Raw genomic sequence first — 18,639 nt, 5'->3', positions numbered from 1 at the left:
AATGAAATATTCATTTATCATATCTAATATTTTTATATTATACATATTTAATTACACCATATCTACATGTAAACGTTGAATATCTTAATATGTAATTTTATATTTCACATAATTTTACTATTTATACAATTAGTAATTGTAATTTTATAATTGGTTTGTAAAACAAATAATTTTTTAAAAACATTACAATTCTAAAGCAAGTTTCAGCTATTTCAGATCATTATAAAATACAAAAGATCAATGTGAATTAAGAAAATGCAATGCATACTAGTAGTAGTGGTTAGAATAATTAGTTCATTCATGATGAATCAGCTTCACCAGATGAAGACTTCGAAATTCAAATTATCAGTAAAACCAAGGAATAAAGTGCTCATACAATATCAGTACATATGAAGAAAAACAAATTAAAGAAATCTATTCGTGTTTGAAAAATTTATTTGAATTTGACATTCATGAATTCAAAAGAAATATACAACTAAACCAACTAAAAATTTAAGTCCAAAAACAAAGAAAAATCATAGATTTCCACATCGAATAGCATTTCTATAATTATTATTTACAGAACCAAATAGCAATACCTTATAATTACAAAATCAAAAATTCTAGAGGAACGAAAAACGTCTGAACTTATTATTTTATATGACTATTACTATATATAGAGAGAACAGGATAACGATTTATCAGATAACATTATATACATATTTTTTAGCTTCGATGCGAAGCTGAGAAGGTATTAATTTTACTATGATGTGTTTTTTTTTATCTATTTTTTTTTTGTGCCTGTGAACGCTCAATCTCAGCTCTTACTGGACCGATTTTGATGAATAATATGTCAAAAGATCACAAATCGTATCTAGTCGAAGACATTACGCTCAAGAATTGAAAAAAATTCCATCGTTCCCCGCAAACGGGGCCAATCCCCCAAAAAATTACAAATTTAAAAATCGCTAATTTTCGATATTTTTTCAATTTTTTTTACTTAAAAGTGCCATAACTTTTTTTTTAAATGATCGAATCAATATAATTTTTTTTTTATAAATATCTTAGATATTTACCTATCATTTTATATATTTTTATGAACATGTGACCCTTTAACAGCCCACAGGAAGGGTTTCAAACAGAAAACTTTTTCACAAAAAATTGACTTTTTCTACTTAAATTTTGAAAATGTTCCGGAAAGACTGACACTTTTATATATATATATTAAATTAAAGCTAATGTAATATACTTTAATTTGAAAAAAAAAAATTTGACCTCTGGACTTGTCTTCATGGTGAAAATGACTACCGTATGCAAAAATATGCTATTTTTGTGAAAAAATTCTTGATATTATATTTTACATTTTTTAACATTATGTTGCTATAACTTTTTAAAAAATGCATGAATCAACTTTATTCTTTAATGATAAATACTTTATATATACTTCTTTCATTCGACATACTTTTTTTTAAAATCGGACCATTTCCCTTTATACAGGGGGGGTGCAAACCTTTTAAAATGCGTATAGAAAGTAGAACTTTTTCAACTTAACTTTTGAAAATGTTCCGGAAAGACTGACACTTTTATATATATCTTAAATTAAAGCTTATGTAATATACTTTAATTTGAAAAAAAAAAATTTGACCTCTGGACTTGTCTTCGTGGTGAAAACGGACATCAAAGTTAAAGAAAAACGTACGATTTCCGTGAAAAAATTCTCGATTTTATATGTTATATTATTTAATTTATATTTTATATAACTTTTGGAAAAATGTATGGATCAATATTATTATTTTTTTATAGTAAATTCTTAATATACCCCTTTCATCTGACACGCTTTTTTTGTAAATCGGATCATACCTCTTTTACAAGGCGGGTCAAAACTTTAAACATGCGTATTGTTACTAGGATATTTTCAATTTAATTTTTGAAAGTATTCCGGATACTGACACTTTTATATATATCTTAAATTAAAGCTTTTAAATATACTTTAATTTGAAAAAAAAAATTTGAACTCTGGATTTGTCTTCATTGTAAAAATGACTACCGTATTCAAAAATTTGCTATTTTTGTGTTAAAATTCTGGGTTTTGTATTTTATTTTATTTTAAAATACCTGACAAGGGGAGTACAGATTTTCATAAATATTATATAAATAAAAAATTAATATAGTATAGAAAGTTAAACTTATTTAAATTTGTTTGCTTCTTTTAAGTCGAGAAAAATAACTTTGAAATTTGAACTAGCTTAAAAAGCCAATTTTTCAACCGCCGGAAGCAACGTACGNCAATTTTTTCAATTGCCGGCAACGACGTACGGTTGCCGAGTTGGTAAAACTTATGTTTTACACGCTTGGGGTACGAGGTTCCAACCCGCGTATGGCAATGAATTTTTTGCATTTTTTCTTAATTCTTTTTAAGTTAGTATAAATTTTTAACTCGTTTAATTTTTATCTCATTTAGATTCAATAACTTCAATAAAGATCAAGGATCCCATAATTTTAGTCGCCCCTTGTAAGAAGAAATTTCTTATTCATATTAAAATTATGTTACTATATTTTAAGTTTTAGCTTCGATGCAAAGCTGAGAAGATATATTTTTGTGACTATCATTTATTTTCTCCGCTCTAACTTGACCTACTTTTTTCAACAATACGTCAAATTACTACAATTCGTATCTAGTTGAAGATATTACTCTCANACTTCGTATCTAGTTGAAGATATTACCCTCAAATATATTGAAAAAAAAAAATAAAAAACCCAACCCAGCACAGTGGTCCCGTGGTATAGTTGGATCATGTATAATGATATCTGACAGTGATTAAAATCACTATCAAAAATAAACGCTAGATGCAAATCTTTAGATAGTGTTTAATTTTAAAAAAATTGGTGTTTTATTCCAAAAGCTTCATGATCTGCTGGTTCCTTATTAATATCTCGATTAAGACAAAGTATGTCGAATGAAAAAGGGTTTATTAAAAATTATTATTTCTCATAAAAAAATTGTGTGGATTTAAACGATTAAAAAAATAGGTGAAATATATCATTTTCCTTATTTTTAATTTATTAATAATCAAAATCAGTATTAATTTAAAACAATTTTTTTTGTTCTTAATTATTTTTTTTATATGTAAATACTATTTTTTAATAATATTAAAACTTAGAAGTGATAGAAAAAGTCTAATTGCACATTTNTAGAAGTGATAGAAAAAGTCTAATTGCAAATTTGAAAACATCGCGAAAAGTTGATTTAGAATAGTATATTTTTGTTTCTGATGAAAGTTCCTTGTAGTACAATGTATAAAACTTATAACTTTGTTAACTGTTATAACTTTATCAAAAATGACCAAATCAGTATATTTTTTTTTTATTTAGATGCATGTCTTTATCTATCATTTGGTTTTTTTTTTATAAATCTAACCCTTTACCTGCCCACAAGAGGGATTCAAAATAATAACTTTTTTTTTTTAGTTTAAGTAAATCATTAAAATTAATTCAGTTCTGGATATTTGAATTGTAGAATCTTTTTAAATATCAAAAATTACTAAGAAATGATTACTATGATTTCTATCTCGCTCTATATACTATTTTCGTAAGCCCCTTAAAATAAGCTCCACCTGGAAGAAATATTGCGTTTTTTCCTCATTTAAATTCCCCTTTCTCTTTTCTTTCCGCTTCTTCGATATCTCGCTCTATATACTATTTTCGCAAGCCCCTTAAAATAAGCTCCACCTGGAAGAAATATTGCGTTTTTTCCTCATTTAAATTCCCCTTTCTCTTTTCTTTCCGCTTCTTCGATATCGTGCTCTATATACTATTTTCGTAAGCCCCTTAAAATAAGCTCCACCTGGAAGAAATATTGCGTTTTTTCCTCATTTAAATTCCCCTTTCTCTTTTCTTTCCGCTTCTTCGATATCGTGCTCTATATACTATTTTCGTAAGCCCCTTAAAATAAGCTCCACCTGGAAGAAATATTGCGTTTTTTCCTCATTTAAATTCCCCTTTCTCTTTTCTTTCCGCTTCTTCGATATCGTTCGACGGCTCTTACGATCCCGCGTCTTTTCCTACCTTCGTTCGAATTTTTCGCCTTTTCCGTTTTCTTAAATTCGCGAAAAACGCTATTTCCTGGAACGGAAAACGACGCGAAATAGGGGAGCGCGCCTCCCACTCGGCCCGTTTTCGTCCTTATCACCGCGTCCGACGTCCGAACGCGTGGTCGTTATCTACGCGCCGCCGTTTTGTGCGTCGTCGTTTATTCTGTCGTTATTTCAATATATAGCGTATTGACCGTATCCGTTTATTTAATGTGATTTTGTAAATTTTCTACTTTTACCGCTATTGCCCTTTTATTATATGTACATATTAATCGAAACTCGCCGTTGGTAATTTTACACTGCGATTAACGCAGTTTATCAATTTGTCGATATTGTGTGACGGTCTTTGATTTGATTTGATTTTATAATTTTTAGATGGCGTTTGTCGTGTGCCCGGAGGACTGCTTCGATAATGAGAGCTCTGGCTCTAACGATCTCACAAACGGAGGATTTATTAACACGGGTAACGCCTTTTTATTCGTTAAAAAACACAAAAAAAAAATACTGTGCGTTCGACGTTTTGACAACCGTTGTAATTCATATATATATATAATTTCAAAATCGTTTATATAATCGTCGTAACGACAGTATTAATCGATTTGATTTTATAGTTTTTAGACGGCGTTTGTTGCGTCCCGAGGTGGTATGCTTCCATAACGGCTCGGCCTGTTGGCCAAAAGTGCTGGTTCTAATGGATAACGGATTTATTACGCGGGTAATTCGTTTTTATTTGTTAAATAAAATCGGTCGGTCAGTAATTAATGTAGTTTGTTTTTTTAATGATGGTAATGGCATCGATAAATTAATTTTCATTTTGTAATTTTTAGACTCGCGTCTGTTGTGCCCGGATGAATACGTTGGAGACTTCTGGCCGTTATCGCTATTGGATTGATTTATTTATAACGATGGTAATTCATTAAAAAAAATTAATTGTCATTGACTTTTCTCAAAGTAGAGTTCATCCTTTACATTTAAATTAATTTCGATTAGCGTATGTTAATCATTAGGTCGATTTGTATTTTGTTTATAGTTGCTATATTCATGTACTACATCGGTCAATACATTCTCTCTCTCTCTCTCTCTCTATAAATATATACATATATATTTTAATTTTTTTTGCATATACTATATTTATATCTTTGATTACCTTTGCGATTGTTTTTTTATTGAAATGTACTATTGACGATTTCGCAGCAATCGTCGTATAATAAAATTGTAGATTCTAGAAGATATTAGTAAGACAGTATATAGAGGTAGATATTTATGGTAATGGCAGTTTTAATTAATTTGATTTTGTAATTTTCAGATGGTATCTGTTGTGCCACGACAACTAAGCTAGAGATTGATGATGGCAGTCATCGCTATTGGATTTATTGCAAAGGTAATTCGTTTTCATTTGTTTTAAAAAAAATTTATTGCTATTGACTTTTTTTAAAATAGACTTCATCATTATACATTTTAATCATTAGTTTGATTTGTATTTCATTTATTGGTGCAATATGTACTACATCAGTGTATACGATCTCTCTCTCTCTCTATATATATATATAAGAGTTTTGGCTCTTATTCATAATGGTTGTATAATATTATTGATTGTATAACATATTATGGTAATGGTTGTATTAATTTAATTGGTTTTTGTAATTTTTAGATTGTGCTACCGTTGTGGTGCCAGGATAACAACTATGCTAGAGATTGATGACACTCATCGCTATTGGATTTATTGCACGGGTAATTTATTTTCATATGTCAAAAGAAATTTATTGCTATTGACTTTTCTTAAAATACAGTTCATCTTTATACGTTTTATTCGATTTACTATACATATATATATATTAATCATAAGTTTGATTTGTAATTCAATTTTTGGTGCAATATGTACTACGTCAGTCTATGCAATCTATATATTTATATATATATACACATATAAATATATTTTTACACTTATATACTTTATATTGTAGATATTTTATTATTATTATTATGGTAATGGCAGTATTAATTGATTTGACTTTATAATTTTCAGTCTGTGCATCTGTTTTGCCCGGTTGACTGTGATTGATTAGCGGCCGACCGACCCGAAGAGTGCTGGCTCTAATTCATGTTGGTTGTATTACACAGGTAACTGATTTTGACTTATTTTATTTGATATAAATTTAATTATTATTTTATTTATTGTTGATTACAACGTAATGTGTATTGCATCGACCGTAAGATCCAAATGTTTTTGATTTTTTCGTATGTATATATATATATATATATTCAGTTATGCGATTATTCATCGAATTGTGTGCAATGGAGTTCATCTTATTACATAAACAGCAATTGTAGTTTATATGAATATCTTTTCTGATGAAAGTATAACGGCAACGACATTATTATTTAATAAAATGTGTATTGGATAATCGTACGACAAATGATATATTTAAATCTTTTTTTCTCCTCTATTACGATAGTGACTGTATTAATTAATGTGATTTGTAATTTTTAGATAGTACACGGCCTTTGGTAAATTTCACTTCTGTTGATAGTTCTGTGCTGTTGGTTTTTTTTTTTAGTCTATGTTTGCCGCCCTCCCTTACTGTTCGCCGTTCCTCAAAAACGGTACTGTAAGCTTTTTGTTAGTTGTTATCTTGGATTTTATTTTGATTTATATTGTTTACTTTTCAGCCTGTCAAACCTCGATTCCATAAGATATTGCCATTCGACAATGGACGATCATCAAGATTACTACGTGCAGTCTGCTTTTGGAGTTCATCGAAAACGTTTATTCTTTATTTAATTTACAACATAATTCTTTTACCAATATTATTGTATTGATTTAGGTTTGAGTCTCTCATTAAACCGTATTTTTCTAATGATAATTATATCAATTTGTATTCCAAATACTCTACATTACTTCAATATGAACGAAATTTTTTTATACGTGTGAGGACAATAAAGAAATATCAATTAATAAAGAAACGTTAATTTTTTTTATTTTTAAAAGAAACTAATATCTCATCCTATGTTTACGATATTTTTTATTGTAGGTCGAAAAATAATAAAGTCTTGGTAATTTTAAAACATATTGTTCTATCACAATTTAAATTGCAATTGTTTATTTTTCTTATTATATCGATGATTAATTAATAATAATTGTATTAATGCATTCAAATTATATTTCGAGTACTGTATTTCAATACGAATAAAACCTTTTTTCATGTGTGTTGTTGCCCAATAGTGAAACATGATTTTTCCTATTTATATTAATTTTTTTATTTGAAAAAAATTATAATTTTTTATTTGTACCACATTTTTAAATACATATTTATAAATAAAGACATCCCCGATATAAAAAAATATCGTATCTGATTTTACATTTTATGCGTGGAAATTATCGTACACGGCGACTCTCTTTCTGAGTCTATTATACAATGAACTCACGATTCGTAATCGTTTTGTTCCAATGACAAACAATTCACTATTGTATTATTTTCAAATTTACAAGTTTAAATATTTATTTATTTAGCGAATACTTGGAATATTCGTTTTTGTCTACTCCATTAATTACATTCAACGTACTTTAATTTCGAATACTCTACTTTTTAACCCCTATTCGATACGAGTGACCGTGTCACATGCCCGCCGCGCAAACGTCATACTGCCGCCAATTCCTTTTTCAAGAATGCGGTTCACCCTCTCCATTACCGTATGTATTTATCCCCGTAAACCTTACTTTTCAACCGACGCGTTGGGCGTGCTACCGATTTCTCCTATTATTGTTCAACGCAACGTATCCGGCGCAGCCGGATACCCCTTTCCGTGATCTGTTACCTACTTGGTTACCAGCCTTTGCTGCCTCTTCTCTAGATCGCGAAGCAAACCCTTGGTTTCCGTAGCGAAACGTACGTTAGAAGCTATCGAACAGACTTTCTTTCCGAAACCACCTCCTCTAGATCGCGGAGCAAACCCTTGGTTTCCGTAACGAGACGTACGCTCGAAACGTTTGGACTTCCTTTCCGAAATCATCTTATACCGATCCAACTTCGCTTTTGTAGCTTCTGCAGAATAGCGGACGGATTTGGATTTGTTGTAGGGTGGGGTTGCACATTTTTCCGTTATCACTTGCTCCCGACCCCACTTCGCTTTTGCAGCCTCTTTGCTGGATAACACGTGGGTTTGAATTTGTTGGGTTTACTGTGTACGATGGGGTTTATTTTAACTAAAAACGATTTTGATAACGTATTAAGTCGAACAATATTTCTGAACTTCATTTACTATCATAACATAATGGTTTACTTATTGAAACATTACTTATAATCAAAATTACAACATTTATAATGTTTTTTTAAATAAATATTCCCGTCTATGATTAATTTGATTCAATTATAGTTTTTACATTTTGTCGTATTGTTTGAAATTAATCTTAAAATTAAAAAATTAAAAGTACGCCTTCCCTTAGGAATCATTACTACAATCAAATTCATGTAATTCAAAGAATTTATGGAACTCCCTAACGAAATTACTTATTAGCATAAAGAAATACAACATAGCGGATATGAGATTGTGTGGAGACCGCAATACAAATAAATCGGAATTTTAAAGCAGAAAAAACGTAAAATCTCTTCCAGGTGAAGCTATTTTAGTATAATATATCTATATTATAGATTTAAAATATTGTGAAATAATATAACAATTCATAGATAGCGCTTCATTATTCTTTGTTGAAAAAGTTGATTAGAATATGTTTAATACCTTTATCAAAAAAACTTTGAGATTAGAGAACCTCCGACTTAGTTATTTAACAAACTCAAAGAATTTAAGTGTTCTATTACGATAAAAATGCAAAAATATAATGAGTTTTTCTGATATATATATTGTAAATAGTAATTATAAAATTTCCTGACTGCATATTAATCTTAAAAATAACATTGTTTTAATTCTCATAAAATTTTCTATTTAATGATTCATTCTAGTCAACGAAGGAGTAATTTTGGCGAATAACAGAAAAAATTCCCAATCAAATTTTTTTTTTTTNGTGGGATCGAGGCACAGTGTAGACGAGGCATAGATGGGACAAGTATACATGATATCTGACAGTGATTAAAATCACTATCATAAGAAACGCTTTGATGCAAATCTGTAGATAGTGTTTCATTTAGAGAAATTGGTGGATTATTCCAAAAGCAACATCAACTCTTATTTCTCTGATTATATCCTGATTAGTAGTTCTTTGATTTTAAAATATAATATATGAATAAATAATAATTATAGTTTTTAAATTTAGTATGAAATTGATATTCAATAATTTAATATTGTAATTTAAACGGAGAATTTATAAAAATAATAAAGAAGTTATATTTTGCTTTACTTTTACGTGTATAAAAATTTAAAGGGCTTGATACAATAATTATCAATAAAAACTGTTTGTTACTATAAATGAATGCACTGGACTTCAAGGAACTTTCATCAGAAGCAAAAATATACTTTTCTAAATCAAATTTTCGCGTTGTTTTCAAATCTGCAATTAGACTTTATCTATCAGTTCTAATTTTTTATATTATTACTAATTACATATAAAATAATAATTAAAAGAAAAAAAAATTGTTTTCAAATTATTACTGATTTGATTTTTAATATGTTAAAAATAATCAGTCCAAATTTTCATTTTTAACCTATTTTTTTGGTTCTTTAAAGTTGATGAAAAATTTTTGATAAAGATTTATGAAAGTTTATAGTAAAAAAAATTGAATATATTACCATAACTTTTAGCTCAATTACAAGTTTAAAATTGACATCTAGGCCAGTCAACAAAGGAAAAATTGCGGAAAAAATTTTGTTTTTTTAAAAGTTGAATTAAAATATGTATAATGACATACTAATAGTCCTCAAGATTGGAATTGAGCTTTTTTTTTAAAGCCTCGCAAAAGTTCAAAAATATGAGCTTTCTTAATTTTCTCAAAAAAAAATATTTAACTTACAAAAAAAAGTTTCGCACAAAAGTTGTTTAAAAGACAATTATAAATAAAAATATAATCTTATATTTTTTCATTTAAACAAATATTTTTCGAGTTACATTACATTTAATATGAGTAATAAAATTTATATTCCATTTTTTTCATTTTACGGTTACTTTTTATCATGTTATACTTACATTAGACACAATGTTATAAATGCATATGTGTGTATGTGTGAGTTTATTTATTTATTGTATCATTAAAGTGTAGTGTATATTGAGATACAACCGATAGAGTAGGTAATTGATTTGACGCTATATTATTTAAACCCAACTAAACGCTAAATTGTACATTCCGAAATAACAATCATATTATGTCAATTGCCACCGGAATATCTGGTAATATTTTTCTTTTTCTTTGCCTTAATCCCAACTACTTGGGGTCGGGCACCCTTATCCTAAGATTCCACTTGACACGATCTCCCACATCTTCTACGCTCACATCAGCTGTCCTCAAATCGCATTCAATAGCATCCCTCCATCTCTTTTTTGGTCTTCCTCTATCTCTTCTTCCTTCAACATTCATTTCTATAACTGTTCTTACAGCTTTCGATTCTTCTTTCCTCATACCATGACTAAACAATCTAAGTCTATTTTCTGTCATCTTATCCACGATTGACGCAACACCTATACTTCCTCTTATATGCTCGTTCCTTATCCTATCTTCTCTAGTCACTCCACTCATCCAACTAAGCATTCTCATCTCTGCTACACTTATTCTCTGCTCTACTTTCTTATCAACCGCCCAACACTATTAACCATACATCATAGCTGGCCTCACAATTTCATACTAAATTTAAAAACTATAATTAGTATTTATTCATATATTATATTTTAAAATCAAAGAACTACTAATCAGGATATAATTAAAGAAATTAGAGTTGATGTTGCTTTTAAAATATTTCGCCAATTTCTCTAAAGGAAACACTATCTACAGATTTGCATCGAAGCGTTTCTTATACTTATACACTATCATACTATTATTTTGTTTTTGTATTCTATAATATATTTTTTTTTAATCTATCATTCAAATGCAATCGCTCATGCTATTAACTTTTAACTATTTATATTATCTACTAATATTTAATATTCACATAATAATCATTATATATTATAAATACTAAATTTATTAATTAACTTTTACTATACAATTTTCTTATTATATTTAATCAATTTTTTTCCTATGTTAAACAATAGTTGTGAGGGCACAACACTTAAAAAAATTGGGGTGGATGTCGTAATATGTCTTATGCTTTGCATTGAGCATCTTACATTTATCAATTAAAAATTTATAATTTGTATTTTATATTACTAGTATACAAACAAATAATTAATTTATCTGTTACAACATATACACTGTACATTAGATATTATATATGTATATACATGTTATATTGATTATTGTATACTATACATCTTATCTTAAAATAACTATCATGTTATGTTTAATTTAATACAATAAATTGAGAATCACTAAATGTGCTGACGACAACAACCCATGAAAGGGTAATTAAAAATAATATAAAAGGGCTTAGTTCTGCTTGCACATCAGTGAGCGAGCGTGCCAGCGAGCGGCTCATTCTCTCTCCTTTTTAACACGCTTATATTAGTTTCACATGTATGTTGTGTGTAACTTTCCACGCGCACATTTCCAACGGCCTTGAGACTAGACGGTCGTAATTATTTTTGATTTTCGTACCCGTATACGCGTGTGTGTCATCAATTATATATATGAATATAACACATTTTTATTGTGATTGACACGGCCCCGCGTCGTTTCGTTATACACGATGCCCCACGACTCGTGCCACCTTTATCAGCCGTCGCTCTATTTTATGAGTATTTGACTGACCAACACCGCGCGTTATACGCCGCAGTGCAAAGTCCAGCAAGTGCCGCACAGCCGACGACGTCCCGCCGCTAATAATACCGTAGTCTTCTTCCCATTGTCAAAGTGTTACAATGTCAACAAACCGATTCGTACTCGCGCATCGTCGTCATCTACGCTGCTAACTTTTTGACGCCCGAGGATCACGCCAGACATCGCGTCGTAGACACCAGCGAAAGCGCCGCGATATTATGCGAAGATTATATATTCTTACCATCGTCGCTAATATTAATATATATATATTCTAATTACTATTAAAACGCTTTATTCTCATTAAGAATTATGTAATGTATTTATTCCGATTACGGGAGATGATTCCCGTATCGTCATTTTTCGTCACTACCTCCACATTGCGCGCCTGCTGCTTTCCTTGGATGTGGTAGCTGTTTCTCAGACTCCCTCTCCGGAATCGAACCCTGATTTCCCGTTACCCGTTACAACCATTATATTGATAGTAACTACTATCATAACATGAAACTAAGAAGTGAAAAATAAATATAGTTTAAATAAACTAAAAAACACGCTTTTAAAGCACATTGAACTAAAAAGTTAAAAATAATTTTTAAAATTAACTTAAAACAATAATGAACGAAAAATACTAGTATCATTGTGAAAAAAATCATGGGTGCTTTGTGCCATATTTTTCGTATGTTGAGCCCCCGACGCTTTTATCACAATAATTCTAGTACTTTCGTTCAATATTGTTTTAAGCTTATTTTAAAAATTATTTTGTACTTTTTAGTTCGATGTGCTTTAAAAGCGTGTTTTTTAGTTTTTTTTTAACTATATTTTTGAAGATCTGAATTCAATAAGGAATTCAGAATTTTTCTATTTGATTTATTTTGAGCAAACTAGCCGCGACCCCGCGTTGTCGTTGGTACATTTTAAGGCGATATCAAGTACAATTATTTTTGCGTCAATACTTTATTTATTTATTAAAAAAAAACAGTATAAATCTGAACGTAAGATATATAAAATAAGTAAGTAAATTTATATTAACCCAATTATTTAGAATTAATAACCCGAGTAAAGAATGGTAAAGCAATAGATTTTTTAAACATCATTTAATTTAATTATTAATAACTAATTAGTGCTTGGTCATATACTTAGACTAGGTGTCTGAAAGGAGGCCTCCGCCACTCCATAAAAGCCTCAGTATTTCCACTAAAGCACATACCAGTTAACATCACGCTTCGACTTGGTGTCAGATAGGAGGCCAAGACCCCGGCCACTACAAGAATACCTCAGCGTTTAATACCTCTATGAGAGGAACTTAATACATGTATTTTTATATCTACTTGTCTTTACTGTTTTAAACCCTCGGACTCCACAACCCCGATAGAACCACGTTGCTCCTGAATTGACCAAATCCCCAATTACCAACATTGGTCAATAAATACCCAAACACATTTTAGCTTATTTTTGCATTTTTATAATCTTTTTCAACACCAAAAGTTAATTAGAAATGATTACTATGATTTTTATTTAAGTGATCTATTACGATAAAAATGTAAAAAAAATTGATCTTTTCTGATAAATTTACTGTAAATAGTAATTAAAAAATTTCCTGACTGCATATTAATCTTAACAATTTCATTTTTTTCTATTGAATAATGTTAATTTCAAACTTGCAAGTTGAGCAAAATGTTTTGGTAATAAATTCATTTTTTTTTTTATTATAAGCTTAGAAGGACGAAATATAGAAGGTTAAAAATTAATACTTTTAACATATTAAACATCAATATCAATAATAATATGAAGGCAATTCAATATAACAATTATATAATATATAATATTTTTGAATTTAAGAATCTGGATATAATTAAGGAAATAGTTGATGATGCTTTTGTAATTATCCATCAAATTCCTAGAATTAAACAATATTTACAGATTTGAATCGAAGCGCTTCTAATGATAGTGATTTTAATCACTGTCAGATTAAATCTATATTGGACCTACCTATGTCACGTCCCCTATGTGGCGTGATCCCACTGTGCTGGTTTTTTTTTTTTTATGTCTGTTGCCACTTTTCTCAGCTCTCACTGGACCGATTTCTTTCAAGAATACGTCAAGAGTTCACAAATCGTATCTAGTTGAAGACATNATTTCTTTCAAGAATACGTCAAGAGTTCACAAATCGTATCTAGTTGAAGACATTACCCTTTTTTTTACACACGGTCGACATATTGTTGGACGCTCTGGAACTACCTCACGTATTACTTCAGGGCGCCAAACGTCGCATTAAAACTCACACCGCCATGTTGTGATTCCCGAAATTAATCATGAGCCGAGTCACAAAACGAAGTGGCCTCCCCCGTTAGCCGAATTCCAGAGTGGGATCCGTTGCTCAGATCACACCACGTGGGGGTGGGGGTAGGGCTTTGCTGTGTATTGGCATATAAATTCACAAAAACACAGAATACATACAGTAGCGATAGGACAGGAGATATCTTAGGTAGGCTTCTCCGGTCCTCCCGGCTTCATCGGGCAGTCCCTGGCTCGGTGGCTCTCTGCCCTGCACGAGAAGCACACACCAAACCGGTTGGGACCAGTGCAGGCCGTCTGCATGTAGCTCTTCTCATAGCACTTGTAACAGCGCGGTCCCTTGTCCTTTGGGAACCGGATCCGGCACGTGCCTCAACCCACCCGGAGCTACGTCAGCTCGACCAGCGGTTACGCAGCCCTAAATACAGTACAGTACAGTTAAACGTACAGATAACATATTCATTCATTTATTCATTCATTTATTCATAAAACGGGACGAGCCCAATATTTTACAATTTAACAAAGATATTTTAAAAGCTTATGATATAATAATTAATTAAACTAAAACAACTGACAAATTGCAATATAACAAAATTACAAAATATATGTACATAATATTTGATACAAAGATGAATTTTAATTTAACATGAAAAAAATAAAAATAAAATAATTAGAAATAACAATAAAATAAAATGGAATTGAATATACATTATTAAATAAGGGGACTGAAACTTGGGCTAAGGTAAAACAAAGGAAGGGTCGGTATTAGCGATTTTCATCAAGCGGATTATCGGGGAGTTTAGAAAGTAATTTGAGGAGGAAAATGGAATTTGGAAGGGGATATTGGAACGCGTCAAGCGAGGAGGAACTTTAAGATTTATAAGGGATAGTAAATCAGGAGAATCAATATTGTTTGAAAGGAGATCTAGTAAGAATTTGCGATTTAAGACATGCCTACGATCGGCGAGACTGGAAAGGTTAAGGGAATGGAGTATAGGAGCATAGGAGTGAGGAGGATATTGGATATTGAGCTTAAAAGCAGCAAAGCGCAGGAACTTCCGTTGTACACGTTCCAACATTTCGCTGGCACCAGAAGTAGGTGGGTCCCATAAGACACATCCATATTCAAGAATAGGGCGAACTAGTGCACAATACAAGGCTTTTAGGGGGGAGATCAAGTGAAATTCTTGGGCTATGCGGAAAATAAAACCCAGCATTTTTAGTGCCTTACAACATATTTCTTGAATGTGTTTTATAGGACACAGTGTACGAGTAAGGGTAAAACCCAAGTCACGTATAGAGTCACCAGCAGAATTTAGGGGAATACCATGTATAGAATAAGGAAAAACAAGAGGATTACTTTGGCGCGAAAAAGTCATTGAGGAGCATTTTTGGATGTTGAGGGAAAGGCCAAGGGACTCGCCCCAAAAGACTAAACGTTGAAGGTCTGATTGGAGGATAATACAATCGGACATTGAATTTATACGATAATAAAGCTTCATATCATCAGCAAAAATAAGGAGTTTAGCATGGTGAAGAACAGAAGTAGAAGAGTTCACAAACAAGGCAAAGAGGAGAGGAGAGAGAACAGCACCTTGGGGGACACCTGAGGAAGGATAAAAAAGTTCAGAAAAAACACCGTGGACAGACACAAACTGGGGTCGATCCAGTAAATAGGAACGAAACCAGGAGAGTAGAGGTTCACCAATACCTTGTTGATCTAAAACATTTATTAGTAGGGAATGATTAACACGATCAAACGCCTTAGCGAAATCAGTGTAGATCACATCAACTTGGCTATGAAGGCGGAAGGATTCAAAAATATACGAGGTAAAGGTGAGGTTGCATGTTAGAGTAGAGCGGTTTGGACGGAAGCCATGTTGTTCAGGTATAAGTATATGATTCAAGGAAGGTCGAATAGTATTTAGGACAACAGTTTCGAATAATTTGGAGATATGAGGAAGAATGGTAATAGGACGATAGTTAAGAACATGAGTTGGATCGCCAGATTTGAGAATAGGAGTTATAGAGCCAAGTTTTAAAGAAGAAGGAAACATCCCAGAACTCAGGGATTTATTGAAGATAAGAGAGAGGGGCCAGGTAATTACGTCCCGTAATCTAAATAAATAATCGCCCTGAATGCCGTCAGGTCCGAGAGATTTGATGTTATGGAGAATGGTAAATGATTTGTGTAACTCAATTACGGACACATGGACGATTGAAGGAAGAGGAAACTGTAAGTGAGAAGGATTAGTGGAGGGAGTGNGTTAATCATTAGGTCGATTTGTATTTCATTTATTGGTGCACTTCGTGCTACATCAGTCTATATAATCTCTTCCTCTATATATATCTCTCTCTCCCTCTGTATATATATACATTTTTTTTTTTTAAATTTTTGTTTGCAAGTACTACATTTATATTTGTGATTCTCTTTTTGATTTTTTTTCTTATTGTAATGTGTTATTGACAATTTCATAACAATTGCAATAATTATATTGTAGAAATATTATTATTATTATATTATGGTAATGGCTATATTAATTCAATTTGTTTTTGTAATTTTTAGACGGTATCTGTTGTGCCACTATAACTAAGCCTGAGATTGATGGCAGTCATCGCTATTGAATTTATTGCAAAGGTAATTAATTTTCATTTGTTAAAAAAAATTTATTCCTATTGACTTTTTTCAAAATAGACTTCATCTTTATACATTTTAATCATTAGTTTGCTTTATATATCATTTATTGGTGCAATATGTACTACATCAGTCTATAAAATGTATATACATTTTTTATTACTATTATTTTTTCATAGCAATTACAATAAAAATATTGTAGATTATATAATATATTATGGTAATGGCTGTATTAAATTTTAATTTGTTTTTGTAATTTTTAGACTGTGCTACCGTTGTGGTGCCAGGATAAGAACACTGACCTAGAGATTGATTACAGTCATCGCTATTGGATTTATTGCAAAGGTAATTCGTTTTCATTTGTTAAACAAAAATTATTCCTATTGACTTTTCTTAAAATACAGTTCCTCCTTTTGCATTTTAATCATTAGTTTGCTTTATATATCATTTATTGGTGTGCAATATGTACTACATCAGTCTATAAAATGTATATACATTTTTTATTACTATTATTTTTTCATAGCGATTACAATAAAAATATTGTAGATTATATAATATATTATGGTAATGGCTATATTAATTTAATTTGTTTTTGTAATTTTTAGACTGTGCTACCGTTGTGGTGCCAGGATAAGAACACTGACCTAGAGATTGATTACAGTCATCGCTATTGGATTTATTGCAAAGGTAATTCGTTTTCATTTGTTAAACAAAATTTATTCCTATTGACTTTTCTTAAAATACAGTTCCTCCTTTTGCATTTTAATCATTAGTTTGCTTTATATATCATTTATTGGTGTGCAATATGTACTACATCAGTCTATAAAATGTATATACATTTTTTATTACTATTATTTTTTCATAGCAATTACAATAAAAATATTGTAGATTATATAATATATTATGGTAATGGCTATATTAATTTAATTTGTTTTTGTAATTTTTAGACGGTATCTGTTGTGCCACTATAACTAAGCTAGAGATTGATGGCAGTCATCGCTATTGAATTTATTGCAAAGGTAATTAATTTTCATTTGTTAAAAAAAATTTATTCCTATTGACTTTTTTCAAAATAGACTTCATCTTTATACATTTTAATCATTAGTTTGCTTTATATATCATTTATTGGTGCAATATGTACTACATCAGTCTATAAAATGTATATACATTTTTTATTACTATTATTTTTTCACAGCAATTACAATAAAAATATTGTAGATTATATAATATATTATGGTAATGGCTATATTAATTTAATTTGTTTTTGTAATTTTTAGACTGTGCTACCGTTGTGGTGCCAGGATAAGAACACTGACCTAGAGATTGATTACAGTCATCGCTATTGGATTTATTGCAAAGGTAATTCATTTTCATTTTTTAAAAAAAATTTATTGCTATTGACTTTTTTCAAAATAGACTTCACCATCTTTATACATTTTAATCATTAGTTTGCTTTATATATCATTTATTAGTGCAATATGTACTACATCAGTCTATAAAATGTATATACATTTTTTATTACTATTATTTTTTCACAGCAATTATAATAAAAATATTGTAGATTATATAATATATTATGGTAATGGCTGTATTAAATTTTAATTTGTTTTTGTAATTTTTAGACTGTGCTACCAATGTGATGCCAGGATAACAACACTAACCTAGAGATTGATTACAGTCATCACTATTGGATTTATTGCACAGGTAATTCATTTTCATTTGTTAAAAAAAATTTAATGCTATTGGCTTTTCTTAAAATAGAGTTCATCCTTTTGCATTTTAA

At 30.2% G+C, this 18,639-nt stretch overlaps 1 long non-coding RNA gene across 5 annotated transcripts; it reads left to right on the top strand.

The window, feature by feature from the left end:
- The first annotated feature begins 4,216 nt into the window (after positions 1 to 4,216).
- LOC126904396 (uncharacterized) lies at positions 4,217 to 7,035 on the top strand. 5 transcript variants are annotated; one of them, XR_007703739.1, is made up of 9 exons: positions 4,218 to 4,358; positions 4,446 to 4,533; positions 4,682 to 4,785; positions 4,898 to 4,978; positions 5,377 to 5,451; positions 5,722 to 5,801; positions 6,097 to 6,191; positions 6,562 to 6,674; positions 6,741 to 7,035. It is a non-coding gene; the product is annotated as an uncharacterized LOC126904396 (long non-coding RNA). The 5 variants fall into 5 exon arrangements; XR_007703742.1 differs by lacking the exon at positions 4,682 to 4,785 and having other exon boundaries at positions 4,217 to 4,358; XR_007703740.1 differs by lacking the exon at positions 4,218 to 4,358 and having other exon boundaries at positions 4,378 to 4,533; positions 6,097 to 6,477.
- Positions 7,036 to 18,639: the final 11,604 nt, after the last annotated feature.

Source organism: Daktulosphaira vitifoliae, unplaced genomic scaffold, assembly GCF_025091365.1.
Source record: "Daktulosphaira vitifoliae isolate Bord-2020 unplaced genomic scaffold, ASM2509136v1 Scaffold_4, whole genome shotgun sequence".
NCBI lineage: Eukaryota > Metazoa > Arthropoda > Insecta > Hemiptera > Phylloxeridae > Daktulosphaira > Daktulosphaira vitifoliae.
This window is presented reverse-complemented; position numbering and strand designations above follow the sequence as displayed.